This window comes from Propithecus coquereli, unplaced genomic scaffold (genome assembly GCF_000956105.1).
Source record: "Propithecus coquereli isolate 6110/MARCELLA unplaced genomic scaffold, Pcoq_1.0 Scaffold185, whole genome shotgun sequence".
Taxonomy (NCBI): Eukaryota; Metazoa; Chordata; class Mammalia; order Primates; family Indriidae; genus Propithecus; species Propithecus coquereli.
In genome coordinates, this window is record NW_012143301.1 from 250,130 (window position 1) to 262,910 (window position 12,781).

General features: G+C 38.1%; 1 protein-coding gene across 1 annotated transcript in view; it reads right to left on the reverse strand.

Annotated features, from left to right (window-relative positions):
- Positions 1–12,781, reverse strand: part of RNF150 (ring finger protein 150) — a 261,357-nt gene that overhangs the window by 68,507 nt on the left and 180,069 nt on the right. The gene's annotated exons all lie outside the window — the stretch shown is intronic.

Genomic DNA, 12,781 nt, shown 5'->3' on the forward strand with positions numbered 1-12,781 from the left:
TCAGGGTTTATTGCTTATATAATCCTTTCAATTTGCTCAAGTAGACCTAGGTTTAAATTTGTTTAAATCTGTTCCATCCCATTCCATCACATTCTCATATGCAAATTTCACCTCTTTTATGCACACGTGTGAATGGGCATACAGAAAAAAATATAAAACATAATGTTTGGTTTAGCAAATAATTATAAAGCAAACACCTGGGTAACCACCATCATTCATTTCAAGAATAATGTATCATGCCTCCCCTTTTTTTGATAGAGAAAATTACTGTCCTAATGAGCCCCTCAATAATGCAACAAGAGGATAATGGGGAAGACGGAGAGAAGTACAGAGTGGGGAGAGAATTAAATTTTAATCTGTCAAGGAAAACAATGGTGTGTTTGTATGCTTGTGAGTTTTCTCCATGATTTATCTCCTTAGGTATACATACTACTGGTCTGCAACAGATGTGTATTTGCAACTGTATAACACATTTGAAGGACTAAGATTAACAGAGCTAACATTTTAAAACATTTTTTTTATTAAAGTGCTGCCTTTATTTATACCTCCAAAAGCAACTATCACACTTAATCTCCTTACACACAAAATCGTGCTACTAATACTAAAGGGCAGACCTTAGACTTCCTGAAAATAATTTTTAAGATTACAGAAGTCCCCTTAAAGATCTTTTTAAATTTTAAAAAGAACATTTGAAGGTTTTGCTCTCAAAAGTAAGTAAACTTATACAATATGTAACATGTTACAGTTCTATAATACTTTAGGTTTACAAAAATGTTTTATCCATAAAGATTGTAGTTGACTGTTACAATCTCGATCTTTCACATGGGCACTTATGCTGAGAATATTATACAAATCACCTTAACGCTAATCCCTGACCAGAGCTCACTGGACATGTTTCTATCTCACCGCACTGTCCCTCTCTCTCTCTTTCGTTTTTTTTTTACCATGTTTCTGTACATATTGGTAGCTCTAAGCCAAAGTTGAACAATATGGCTCTAAGGCAAAAACGCAAGCATACTTGTAAAGAGGCACCATTATATTTTGTTCCTTTTTTTAAAATTTCAGAATATTATGGGGGTACAAACATTTTGGTTACATAAATTGCTCTTGTACCTTTTGAGTCAAAGTTATAAGTGTGCCCATCACCCAGATAGTGTGCATTGCACCCATGAGGTGTGAATATACCCTCCTTGTCCTCCTCCTCCCACCCGCTTGATTTCTGTTGAGTTTTACTTCCATATGTGCACATGAATGTTGACTGATTAGCTCCAATTTAATAGTGAGTACACGTGGTATTTGCTTTTTCATTCTTGGGATACTTCAATTAGAAGAATGATTTCCAGTTCCATCCAGATTGTTACAAAAGGTATTAGGTTCACCACCTGTTTTTATGGCCGAGTAGAACTCCATGATATACATATACCACACGTTATTAATCCACTCATGTATTGATGGGCACTTGGGTTAATTCCGTATCTTTGCAATTGTGAACTGTGCTGCAATAAACATTCAAGTTCAAGTGTCTAAAATGACTTGTTTTTCCTTTGGGTAAACACCCAATAGTGGGAATGCTGGATCAAATGGTAGTGCTACTTTCAGTTCTTTGGGGTATCTCCATAATACTTTCCATAGAGGTTTGTATTAGTTTGCAGTCCCACCAACAGTGTGTAAATGTTCCTTTTTCTCTGCACCCACACCAGCCATCTGTTGTTTTGGGACTTTTTGATAAAAGCCATTCTCACTGGACTTAGGCAATATCTCATTGCGGTTTTGATTTGCATTTCCCTGATGATTAGAATGTTGAGCATTTTTTCATGTTTATTGGCCATTAGTCTATCTTTTTTTGAAAAGCTTCTGTTCGTGTCTTTTGATGACTTTTTAATAGGGTTGTTCGATTTTTTTCTTCCTGATTTGAGTACTTTATAGATTCTTGTTATTAGCCCTTTATTAGATGAATAGTATGCAAATATTTTTTCCCATTCTGTAGGTTGTCTATTTGCTCTATTGATTGTTTCCTTGGCTGTGCAGAAGCTTTTTAATTTACTCAGGTCCCATTTATTTATTTTTGTTGTTGGTATGATTGGCCTTGGGGTCTTCTTCATAAATTCTTTGCCTAGGCCGATATCTAGAATATTTTTTTCCCAGCATTTTATTCTTCAATTCTTATAGTTTAATGCCTTAGGTTTAAGTCTGTTATCCATTGTGAATTAATTTTTGAGAGTGATAAGAGGTGCAGATCCTCTTTCAGTGTTCTACATGTGGCTATCCGATTTTCCCAAAACCATTTTTGAATAGGGATTCTTTTACACAGTGTATGTTTTTGTCTGCTTTGTCAAAGATCACATGGCAATATGAGGATGGTTTTATATCTGGGTTCTCTGTTCTGATCCATTGGTCTATGTCTTTGTTCTTGTGCTAGTACTATTCTGTTTTGGTTACTGTAGCCTTGTAGTATAGCTTGAATTCTGGTAAAGTGATGCCTTCTGATTTGTTATTTTTGCTTAAGGTTGCTTTGGCTATTCAGGGTCTTTGCTGGTTCCATACAAAGTGTAGAATTATTTTTTCTAGATCTTCAGAAAATGATGTTGGTACTTTAATGAGGATTGCACTGAATCTGTAAATCACTTTGGGTAGTATAGACATTTTAACAGTGTTGATTCTGCCAATCCATGATATCTTTTTCCATTTCTTTACATCCTCTGTGATTTCCTTCCTCAGTGTTTCAAAGTCCTCCTTGTAGAGGTGTTTCACTTCCTTGGTTAAACATATTCCCAGGTATTTTATTTTCTTTGCTGCTATTGTGAAAGGCAATGAGTCTTTGATTTGATTCTCAGCTTGACTGTTGGTGTATAGGAATTCTATCGATTTGTGTACAGTGATTTTGTAACCTGGGAATTTGCTGAATTTATTAATTCCAGGAGTGTCTTGGCAGAATCTTTTCTAGATAGAAGATCATATTGTCAGTGAAGAGCAATAGGTTGACCTCTTCTTTCCCTATTTGGATACTCTTGATTTCCTTCTCTTGCCTGATAGCTCTCGCTAGAACTTACAGCACTACGTTGAATAGAAGTGATGATCGTGGGCAACCCTGTCTGGGTTCTAGGTCTAAGCGGGAATGCTTTCAATTTTTCCCCATTCAGTATGATGTTGGCTGTGGGTTTGTGCTATATGTCTTTTGTAATTTTGAGGTATATTCCATCTATGCCTATTTTGTTAAGAGTTCGTATCATAAAAGGCTGCTGAATTTTGTCAAATGCTTTTCCTCCATCTATTGAGAGGATCACATGGTCTTTGTTTTTGCTTCTACTTATATGCGGTGAATCACATTTATAGATGTGCATGTGTTCAGCCATCCTTACATCTCTGAGATGAAGCCCACTTGGCTGTGATGGATTACTTTTTAGATGTACAGCTGAATTCAGTTTGCTAGGATTTTATTGAGAAATTTTGCATATTTATTCATGAAGAATATTAGTCTGAAGTTTTCTTTTTTTGTTGTGTCCTTTCCTGGCTTTGGTATCAAGATGATATTAGCTTCGTAGAACTTGTTGGGGGAAGATTCCTGCATTCTTGATGTTATGGAATAATTTCTGTAGTATAGGCACCAGTTTATTCTTTGTAGGTCTGGTAAAATTTGGGTCTGAAACCATCTAGTCCAGGACTTTTTTTGCTGGAAAATTTATTTATTGCTGCTTCAGTTTCATTACTTGGTATCAGTCTGTTCAGGAATTCTATTTTTTCCTGATTGACCCTAGGGAGGTTGTGTGTTTCTAAGAATTTGTCCATTTCCTCCACATTTTCAAGTTTATGTGCATAAGATTTTTATAGTATTCAGAGATGATGTTTTGTATTTCTGTGGTAACAGTTGTAGTATCTCTTTTTTCATTTCTGATTGAGATTATTAGGGTCCTTTCTTTTCTGTTTCTGGTTAATCTAGTGAGAGGCCTGTTGATTTTGTTTATCTTTTCAAGGAACCAACTTTTTGTTTCATTAATCTTCTGTATAATTCTTTTGTTATTGATTCCATTTAGTTCTGCTCTGACCTTAGTTATTTCTTTTCCTCTGCTGGGTTTGGGATTGGTTTGCTCTTCTGTTTCCAATTCCTTGAGATGATTCATTAGATTGTTGATTTTTGATCTTTCTGTCTTTTGGATGTAGGCATTTAAGGCTATGAATTTTCCTCTTATGACTGATTTTGCTGAATCCCACGTTTCAATAACTTGTCTCCCCTTTGTCATTTACAGAATCTTTTGATTTCCATCTGAATTTTCTTCTTGACCCAACAATTTTTCAGTAGTAGGCTGTTTAATTTCCATGACTTTGTGTAGAATTGAGTGTTTCTGTTGGAATTGATTTCAAATTTTATTCCACTGTGGTTTGAGAAGATACATGGTATAATTTCTATTTTTTTAAATGTGTCAAGTTTTGTGGCCTATGAGATGATCAAACTTAGAGAATGTTCCATGAGCTGATGAGAAGAACATATATATTCAGTAGTTTTGGGGTAGGCTATTCTGTAAATGTTTGTTAGGCCCATTTGTTTCAGAGTTCCATTTAAGTCCATTGTTTCTTTGTTTATTTTCTGTTTGGAGAATCTGTCCCATTCTGTCAGAAGAGTGTTGAAGTTCCTGGCTATTACGATGCTGCTGTATATCATTTTGTTTAGATTAAGTAGGCTTTGCTTTATTAATCTGGGCATGCCTGTGTTACGTGTATAAATATTTAGGATGGTCACATCTTCTTGAATTGTTCCCTTCACCATTATATAATGACTATCTTATTCTTTCTTTACTTTTGTTGATTTGAAGTCTACGTTATCTGATATGAGAATGCCTATATCCACTTTATTTTGATTTTCATTTGCATGGAATATTGTCTTCCATCCCTTTGCCTTGACCCTTCATAAATAATAAGTGAATAATATCTTGAGGCAATAGATTTTTTTTAAGCATGGAAAACCAGCTGAGACATTCAGCCAGTTAACAGGAAAATTTATAATCTATAAGTAATACATGCCTATTGAAAGCTCAGTAAAGAAAAAAATGTAAAAAGAAAAAAATATAAGTAATATGTGCTATAGGTAAGCAAAGTTGCCATAGCCTTGGCAAAACCAGCCGGTCTCAATTAATAGCTGCTCTCCATGGAAGAGCAAGGATTGAAAGGCATTGAGAAAGGGCTATGAGTTACTGGGAGTAAATGCTACAAACCTGCGTAATGTTACATTTAGAATAAGAAATTTGGATCTCAAACAAACAAATGTTGATTATTTTTCTTTTTAAGTCAAGAGCTTAGATATTTTTACAATCATGTTTAATTGGTATTATATAATATTTGGACCTAATTCTATCACTTAATTTTTTTTTTATTTTCAAAGTCTGAGTAATTAAATGGAAAAAATATTTTCATACAATGGTCATATAATCAAAGGGAGCCAACTTTTTAAAAAAGCATTAGAAATAATGCTTTCAAAATTCAATTTCATTTAAAACAATTCTTTAGCAAACGAAATATGCCCTTCTTAAATGTGAGCATGTAAAGTAAGTTCAAAGACTACTTTAAATTTTCACTATGTATTTAACTTTACTTTTGGCTGTATCTGAATCATAATAGGGTGGCTTTTGAAAATATCCCCTTTCTCTCTTCCAGGAAAAAAAGCCCTTTCCATGCTATGCCCTCCCAAAGGAAAATTCAGACTGCTGTTATTTTATTTTTAAAGGTATGATGTCCTTTCAAGAAATGTAAAGCAAGCTGACATTAAGGTATCAGGGATTATGGCTAACAGTAAAGTTAATGGTTAGGGAATTAGAAAGATGAATTCCATTACTGGCATTTGTATGACTGGGGTCTAGAAAGGTTAAAGGAGTTTAGCAGAGGATAAAGTCATTTAGGATATGGGCTTCCCAAATTAGCAGAATTAACAGATTGAGAGAGGCTAGAGTAAAAGAGAAAGCACAATCATGGGTGGAGATATGTTCTGAGAAATACACCCTTAGGTGATTTTGTCATTGTAAGAACATCACAGTGTACTTACACAAACCTGGAAGGTATAGCCTACTACACACCTAGACTATATAGCCTATTTCTCCAGGCTAGAAACCTGTATATCACGTTACTATACTGAATACTATAGGCAACTGTAACATGATGGTAAGGATTTGGGTATCTAAACATATAGAAAAAGTACAGTAAAAATATGATATTATAATCTTAGGAGACCATGGTCATATATGTAGTCTGCTGTTGACTGAAATTCATTGGTGCGTGACTGTAATAAAGTCCTCTTGAACATCAAGTCTTTTTCCCTGGAAGCCTTGAGAAATCAAATGATTCACAAAGGTAGAAAGGCATATTTTCCTTAATCATTCTGAGAAATGGTATGATGGTATTGTCTTCCCTTTCCTATGAAGTTCCTCGAGTTAAGCCTCATATCATGTTGTTGATATATAATACACACATACCTCTTTTGAGGAGGAAAAGAATAGCATTTTGGCAGTGGCTGATGGAAGGCATGAAAATCTCCCCTGGCAGGGGCTGAACAGATGGGCCGGATGCCTGAAGAATATAGGAAAATCAGCTTCTGAGATATAGGTCATGATTCTGGGACCACGTGTACTAGATTTTTTTTTGGTAAGAATTCTGGCTTAACAAAATAAGGGGGAAAGCATCATAAAGTTTTAAAAAGTGCCATGTCCATATGCATGTAGTCAAAGATGATCACTATATGTGGGTCTGTTTCTAAGTAATATGAAAATTACACACAGAAAAAAATGTCCCACTTTCAACATTTAAAAAAAAGTTTTCAACATTTAAAAAAAGGTCCCATTTTTAAGAATTTTCAAACTAGTATTACTGGATTTCCAAAAATGCAGATTAAAGAGACAATGAGTAAAAACATAAACATCCTTAATGAAATGGCCCAAATAAAGCAGTTGTTGCTTTTGTAGTTGATCTTTTCTGTCTTTGGGTTTTTAACTGCACCAAGCATAAAGGAGGAAGGAAAACTCCAGGTCCTGCTCAAAATGAGTCTTGTACATAGCCTGAATAGAGACTCTAGGGAATGGAACCTGAGGTCTATTGCAAAACAGACTCTTTCCTTTGTGAGTGTCAGAAATGAAGACTAAGGCAATGCTGATGGAAGACCTAGGGACCTTCTCAGGTAGACCTAGGGACCCTCCTCAGATTTGATTCAGCCTTTTGTTTCAGGTAGGGATTCCACTCTCTTCTCCAGGAGCTCCTGCGAATTTTCTCTAACCCAACCAGACCCAAATCATGCTTTTTACTAAAGACTATCAGGAGTTGGACCATCTTGGTAATGAGATTATCTATCACTTTAACAGGTATAAGAAAATATTTACCAAGGTTACTGGTTTCTCAACCACATTGAAGATAAAGTGCATTACGAAATATACATAGAGAACCATGCATTAAAAGAATAAAGTCTGACATAAATGCCAACAGGATGATAAATAACAGACCCCAATTCAACCTGAGACACATAAATTAGTAATATAAATATTTAAGAAACTGAGAAAAATAAGACACTTTACCCTTACTTTGCTCTGTGTTATAAAGAGAAATGCAGTGAAGGTGATTTAAAAACAAACAAAAAAAACAAACAAAAACCCCAGGAACACAAATATACCAAAACACGGCATCAAAACTGAGTTTATGTTCTTCCTATTTCATTTGATCAGATAATTCTGTATCATATTTGCCCTTTTTTTCTAATAGCTGTATTTCACAACCATGTTCATTATCATCTTCACCATCAACAAGTGGAAAGATAACTATCATTTCCATGTTCTAGGTCAAAGTAGGACACTGTCAAAATGAACGAAGTTGGTCTCACTCATCTGGAACCTCACGTGGCCATAGGTGACTCATTCTCCTCACTTGCTCTAACATATAATAATAATCCTTCCAGGCCTGGTTGATACAATGGAAATCATTGCACACTCAGTGCAATCAGTTTCAATATAGACCACATATCCATAAATCTAGAACAATTTTATTATTTTGCTGGCCATGATGACTTCATAAAATGATGACTTAAAACTATTTGTACACTCATGACATGATTAAGTTTTTTTTTTTTTTTGTGGGAGGTGATGCCTTCCAAGCCAAGGCAATAGCTTGGAAGTTAGAAGATCTACCTCTTTGTCTTATTTCTGTCACTAACTGTGACGTTGGCCAAGTCACTTAAACATTCTGGTCTTCAGTTCTCCTTTATTAATAAGGTATATAAAGTCATGTCAATTCCAGCATTACTAGCTCATGCTTTTCATCCATGCAGAACAGATTAGGAAGACAAAAATGTTTCAAGACCTGAACTATTTATCTACAAAAAGCAATTCAAGGGCTAATTACCTCACTGAGTACTGCATGGATATGACATAAACTTTTGCCTTTCTGTTCTCCTGAGAGCTTTGCACTTTCTCTAAAGCAGTTTCAGGGACAGTTTTAGTTCTTATTCTTTAGGAGACAGAAGCATTTCTGTCTCCCTTGGTGGCTGAGACTTGGTATATTCCTTTCCCTTCCCTTTCTTTTTCTCTGTGAAGTTCAAGTTTACTTTAAATTCCATTATTTCTCTTGTTACAATATAGCCTGAGCACCAACACATACGAAAGAAATCAAAGGGCCATGGACCATGTCCATACAAAAAATAGGGAAAGGTATCCTCAGGGAGAAGTAAATCTGTCAAGAAAACTTTGTTGAATGTCATTACCAGGCCTCACTAAAACAAATCAAAACAGGTCTGGTTTCCTTGGCTCAGCCTCAAAGGCAATATTGTTTATGAAAACTCTGCTTAGTTTATCTGATTTTCCCATATTTGAAATAGCTACCATCTATTGGGAGTCGTGTGGTTTTTCAGGACACAGACCCAGTCCTTGCACCTGAGATGGGATGTCCCAGCAGGCAATGAGAGTGTCCCAGAGCATCACAAGAAGACAGGCTTACCAGCCATGGCCATGGCAGGAATGCTGCTTGCTGGGTTTGCTTTCTCATCCATCAGGGTTTTCATGTAGGGTAAGAATTAGTGAATGGCAGAAGTGGCATATCTGGGGTTAAGGCGCACATCCCTCCTCGACCTCCTGGTGGGGAGGGAAGAACTGTCTATAACACATGCTGGTGCTCAGGTTCAGGCGTCTGTCATGAATCTGGCCTCCACCTCAAAGGTACAGAAGAGGTCACTAGATGGCAGGTCCTTAGATGGGCAGAATGAAGATGAACCTTAGCATCCTCTGAGAAGGCCCCTGATGTGAAGAATCTTAAACCAGATATAGTTGACCTTCTGTGTCCGTGGGTCCCACATTGACAGATTCAGCCAACCAGAGATAAAAAATATTTGGGAAAAAATAACCAAAATATAATACAAGAATAAATAATAATATAAATAAAACCCCAATACAGTATAAGAACTATTTACATAGCATTTATACTGTATTAGATACTATAAGTAATCCAGAGATAACTGAAAGTATGTGGGAGAATGATGCATGGGTTATGTGCTAATATTAATACTACACCATTTTATATAAGAGACTTGAGCATCCACAGATTTTGGTTTCTGCAGGGGGTTGGGACGGTGAGTCCTGGAACTAGTCCCCCGGGAATACCAAGGGATGGCTGTACTAGGAAGGACTTAACAATCAACCTTCACTTCCAAAGCCAACAGGGCCAGCATTCACTGTCGAGGGGTCAGGAATTCCTCGTTTTACTGCTGTGACTAAGGTGGGGACTGGTGCCTCTCCCCATGGGTTAAGTCTCTGTATCGCAATGCTGTCAAGGTGCCTCGGTCTAGAGGAAACCACTTTGACTTGAAATCACCAATCTGGTCGTATGCCCTTGAGAAGAATCACTTAACATTTCTCTCTCCCAAATTCATTATATCAAATGTTCCTTTAAGTTCTAAAAACTATGATTCTGGGATTAGGCAATCAGCATTCTCAAATACATGAGTAGAATTACAGCCAGGTGCCCTCTGCCTCCCAATTCTTATGACTGTGGTTCCCCATCTGCAGCCCTTTTGGGAACGTGGGTCATTAGGGCTGACCCAGAGTGCCCATGCTATGCAGTGTAGAAGTCCACACTAGTGGTCTCAATGGGCTATTTCCTTATTGCCTTAAAGTACTCATCCAGGGGCATTGTCAGGGCTTGTGAGGAGAGAGAGGTCTGCCATGGTATATAAAGGTCACCATGACATGTGTTAAATGGCCAGTAAAACATTTTCCCTAATCATCATGGGGCTTCCTTCTCATAACCGTGGGTTGTGGCTTAGAACTTTTCATACCATCTTGGAGCCTCTACTAACTAGTGTCCTGCTCCTTTAACAGGTGGAAGTATGCTATAAAAGCCTTCCTTTCCCTGAGCACCATTCCCTCAGCTTCCTCTCCTCTCCTGCCCTGCTTTTCTCTGTCTTGCTTGACTGCTGTTCTTATCCCTATGATTCTGATCCAGCTCCTCACTCCACACAAACCTGTGCACTTACGACACTGGGTTGTCCTCTTGCCTTGTGGCCCTGTCCTGCCCAGGCCTCTGATTCTACTTTGCACCCAAACCATAGTTAGATACAAACTCTACTTCTAAGTGGTCTCAGCTCCGGAACTCCAACTTTGACTGGATTCCAGGTCCTCACCTAGCTTCCTAGGGGCATCACATTTATGTCTGATTATGTAACAGAGCACTCTGGGCTTGGTCAGAGATGAGATTCCATTAGGCTGGAATGGGACATTTGGAAATTGGCTCCCCCAAAGTCCTGTGCGTGCTCTGAGAAGACCTGCAACCTAACCCATATGAGATGCTTCCACAGGCTTCAAATGTCACAGGGCTTGTTCGGGAATGGGAAATAGGAGTCCGTCCACCTTCTTGAGCTCTGTGCAGAGAGAGCTTGAAACAATCAGTCACTGGACTCAGGCACACACAAGCCATCTGACAGACCAAGGTCCCCAAAGAGGCTGCAACAAGGAAGATGGTGGGGTTACAGGAGACACAAGCATCACGAGTGAAGAAGGTGGCTGCAGAGTAGTTCACCCTGAATAGGGGAGCAGTGGGTCCCCATGGCGTGTGAGGCTGTGTTGGGTCTCTGCAAGCCAGCCTCCCTGTTTCACTCGCTCAGAGTGCCCGCATGCATTGGCAAGGTGAGGTAAAAGGCAAGAAGAGAATAATTTCAGATAGTGGTAAGAACTAAGAAGAAGATAAAACAAATACATAAAATTATACGATCAAGGGAAAGAGACTGGCAGGGGGGAGGTGAGGCCACATTACAGTATCCCAGGTTCGGGCTTCTGACCTCCTCTCACGGGGTACCCACTCTTCAGGTGAGCTCACGCTGTCCTGATGATCAAATGGCATCTGTATACTGACGAGCCTCACACTGCTCTCTCTGGCTCTGTCTTCTCTCCCGAGGTCCACACTTGAGTATCAAAATACCTACCTGGCATCTCTGCTTCGGTATCTACAAAGCCTCTAAATTTAATATCGCCAAACCCAAATTCTTGATTCTAAGCCCCTCTGGCTCTCTTCTTTCTCTGTCTTTCCCATTTCAGTACATGCTGTGAGAGTTGACCTAACTGCATCCTCGAGCCCTCTCCTTCCCTCACACATGTGGTAATCACACGACTTCCTTGAGAGTAAATTGGGGAGTTATTAACAATTAGGCTGAGTGATATGTTGATACGGCGACTTTGCTTTAATTGTGATCTGCACAGAGTCAGGCAGAAACTGAGGTGCTCAGCTGGCTAATTCAAGTTCAGTCTCCCTTTCACATACCTGAATGGTTGGACACTTTGCCAAGGTAAAATCAATCTGATATTCCATCTCAGGCTGTGAGCCTACATTTAACCTGATAGTCACTTTTTCTAAAGGCCCATAATGCTTTAATAAAAATAAATGATTTAAGTTAACCTGATGCTTATTATAGCTATAGCTTGCACAGCTGTAACTTTCTGTTGAATAGAGTGGAACACTGTCCATCAAAAGAGAAATATTTTTCTATGGGAAATTATACGTATTTCATCCATCAAAGGGCTAAAGTACAGTGTCCATTCGACCAGGAGACAGTGTTAACTTTTAACATGATCCCAATTCACTCAGTGACCCTGATGGTATTAATAACGTTCTGCAATTCAAGGAAAGTTAATAAAATGGGATCGGAGTAAAAACTTAAACATCATGAACCACTTCCATACCATCTCCTTCCAATTTGTTTTTCAGAGTATGTATATGCCTCGACAGTCATACAAGCTATATCTACCTGCAAAAAGTGAAATAATGATTGAAATAATTAACTCAACTAACTGAACATGTTAGTTCTACATCCATTTTTACTGTCTTGAGTCTAACCGGCATTGCATCCATTTAAATTTTAGAATATTTAATGAAACTGGGAAAATTAGATTTGTCATCAAGGAGTCCACAAGAGACCAATGATAGATACCATTCATTGAGAACTGAATAAGTGATTAGTGCAATGCACAGCAGCTTTAAAAATAATCTACATTAACCCATTTAATCCTCACTGTGACAATAATAGGCATATTTTAGGGCCAAGTGCAGTGGCTCATGCCTATAATCCTAGCACTTTGGGAGGCTGAAGAGAAAGGATCGCCTGAGGCCAGGAGTTTGAGACCAGCCTGGGTAATAGCGAGACTCTGTCTCTACAAAAAAATTCAAAAAAAATTAGCCAGGCACAGTGGTGCACGCCTGTAGTCCCAGCTACTTGGGGGGTGAGGCAGGAGGATTGCTTTGAGCCCAGGAGTTGGAGGCTGCAGTGAGCTATGAT